The sequence below is a fragment of the Carassius auratus genome, chromosome 16 (genome assembly GCF_003368295.1).
Source record: "Carassius auratus strain Wakin chromosome 16, ASM336829v1, whole genome shotgun sequence".
NCBI lineage: Eukaryota > Metazoa > Chordata > Actinopteri > Cypriniformes > Cyprinidae > Carassius > Carassius auratus.
The window spans coordinates 7,364,466-7,367,869 of NC_039258.1; positions in this window are offsets into that span (position 1 = coordinate 7,364,466).

Sequence of the window (3,404 nt, forward strand, 5' to 3'; positions counted from 1 at the left end):
AAAAATAAATCCTTTTTATTTTGATATATTTTAAAATGTCATTTATTCCTCTGAAAGCAAAGCTGAATATTCAGTAGTCATTGATCCATTCTTCAGTGTCAAGTGAGCCTTCAGAAAACAGAAAATATATCTTGTATTATGATCAATGATGAAAACAAGCAGCTTGAAACTATGATACATTTTTGAATTTTTTGGTCAACAGATATTTCAAAAGAACAGCATTAATTTGCAACAGAACTTTTTAAACGTAATTTTTGTCACTCAATTTTATGTGTCCTTGTTGAATAAATGTATTTCTTTATTTTTTTTAATAAATAAAAAATGAAGCAACTGCATAATCTGCACTTGATCTATGCTAACATGTATATATACGTGTGAACTGAGTTTTCATTGGGATTAAAAAAAAAAGACAAAAAGAAAGATAATTCTATAACAGCATCCTATTAGAAAATGTTCCTTTAAGCTGTGGATTTCTTGTTTTCTGGGCATAGTGTTGGTTCATAAGTCTTTGAGCTCATGCACAGATTTTTCTCCATCCTCCATTCCTCTTGTTCAGACTTTTGCTGGCAGCTATGAGAAGTCTGGGTGAGAAAGGTATGGCTTCTTTCAAGATCTGTGGGGCAGTGATTTAATAAATAAATAAATAAATAAATAAATAAATAAATAAATAAATAAATAAATAAATAACTAATAAATATATATTTTTAATCTATTTAATAGTAAGTACAATTAACAAGGACACCTTAAAATAAAGTGTTACCATGAAAAAACTGTTTGTAATAAACAAAAATAATATATTTTTAACTTTAAATCACAGCTCCAGGGTAAAATACAATTATATTGCTTTCTCCAGTGAAAAAAAAAAAGTCTCTCGTCTGATTCAGGAGAGAAATATGCACAGATAAGCCTTGTTTACAACTGAAAATAGTCCAAAACAGTTCTAACTAAATGTCAGTTTAACTGGAGGAAGCATTTTATTTTATTTTATTGCATTTTTATGGATTCTTTTCTCTATTTACACCAGAAGAACTTTTTCTTACAAACACACAGCTTTTCACTTTTCACTTGTGGATTATTGTGATTTTTTTAAATCAGTTCTTTGGACTCTCATTCTGATGGCACCCATTCACTGCAGAGTATCCATTGGTGAGCAAGTGAATTATTTATCAAAATCTGTTCTGATGAAGAAACAAACTCATCTACATCTTGAATGGGCAGAGAGTAAATTATGAGCAAACTTTCATTTTTGGATGACCTATTCCTTTAATAAACAACATTTGAAAAGAATAGAAAATAACTGACTGGTATATATATTTCTCTCACCCAGCACACAAAATATTTTTTTCTCTGGATTTAACCACAAACATGTATTCTGGTATCATCCACAGAACAACGTGCACGTAACTCTATCCTCGTCTCTCCTCATCTTCTTACATTCACTCCATCAAAGCTATCCTCTGAACAGTTGAGGTAGGTACAAAGAGAACTTCAAACTTGAAAATCCAACAACAACATCAACAAAAAAAGCAATTTCCCAATTTGTTTTATTTATGTGACACATGCTTTCCAGCGGGGAACTTATCTGCAGGCGTCAGGAGGCCTGTGAGTGAAGGAGCACCTAATCCCAAACAGAACGCCTCTGCTAATCTTAAATGGGATGGAAATCCTGGAGATCCTGAATAACTCAACATGGGCCACTCATGTAACTCTGGACGAAGCGGGAAACAATCATTTGACAAATGTGATAACACCAACAATAGAGATTTGGCAGCTGAAACTGCAAAATTTGCCTGTTGCAGAGTCACAAAACTGAATCTAATTTGTAAGTTCCAATCCAATAAGCTTGGATTTAATTAAATGCGGATTTATGATGCCACTTTAATTAGACTATATTATATTTTGAACAATGCTATCGTTAATTTTGCTAACTGCCATCAGACTTGGATAGGTTTTTAGATTTTCCGTGATTATCTTATAATGAGTTCTGCATTGATGTCTTCATATGGCCTGATGACATTTCCCTTTTGGTTTAATGCCACTATGTGATGTCCATCCGGCAATAATTTGTCTTAAAACCAAATCTATTAGCACTAAACCTACAGGGGAGGAATACCAAGTAGAAGGCAAAGTAAAGGACTATGTTTGTACCTTTTTGCGACTTTATTTCAATATAATTGTATTTATTTAAAATATACACATTTATAGATTGTATAGCTACATACTACTACCAAAAAAAGCAACTTTTTTCAACTGATAATAAGACATTTTTCTTCAGCACATAAAATCACATGAATAAATGCATTTTATAACATATTAAAAACAGAAAAGTTATTATAATTTTAATACTATTTCACAATATCACTGTTTTTTTTATCTAATTATTTTTTATCTAACTAGCAGTAAGCATAAGAGAATTCTTTCAACAACATTAAACAATCTTGACAAACCCACATTTTTATAGAGACTTTAATTATGTTATTATTTAAATATATTTATTTTATTTACAATTCAAGCAAAACATATTAATTGCACAAATACAATACATGTCAACATGTAGGCCACAGCTCTAACAACCAATTGCAGGCCTTTATTACTCAGTTCTGTAAAAAATTCCACTAGTTCAAAGCAATAAAATGTATTTGCACATCTCAAACAACAACAACGATTTTCACACTTCCAAACCTATCTGATCTGTGCTTGCTGTTAAACACAAAGTTCAGATCAGGTGAAACAGGCTGATATAGGTTTTCTTTCTTTCTTTTCTTTTTCTTTTTTTTTTTTTACAGGATAAGCATACCCCCAAATAAAAATAATTTACTCCACATCATGTTGTTCCAGATCTATATGACTTACTTTCTTGTCCTTATGCCTGGAGAGAAACTTTGCAAACAGAAAGAGCACTCTACAAAGTTGAACAGTAGCAGGACGGTCCATGACTCTGTCACATTCAGAGACTGTCTGAAGAACAAAGAAGAAGAGACGTTGAAGTGTCAAATGAGGGCAAAAGGAGGCAAGGTGGAGTAGCGGGACAAGGGGTGAGGATATGAGGTGCAGTTAAATGAGAGATCAAAAGCTGGCTCTCTGTCTGCCTGTTTTGACTGTGACATAGACGAATCAGTCTTGCGAAGTTGTCATGTAGTGCTTCAGACTGAAGCTTCTGATGGTAAAACCATCTTTAAAGCCTTTCCTGAACAAATGTTTCCAGATTTAATACAAGCAAAGCTGAAATGACAGCATGATTACAACAGAAAACAATTTCAACTTGTTCCCTACACTAATTAAAGGATGGAAGCAAGATCTTTTACCAAGTTACATAAATACACCAGTAGGTGGCGACTGTTTTCTTTTCGGAAAAGCAACCATTATGTTTCAAAAGGAAAATAAATAAATACAGCAATCACAAC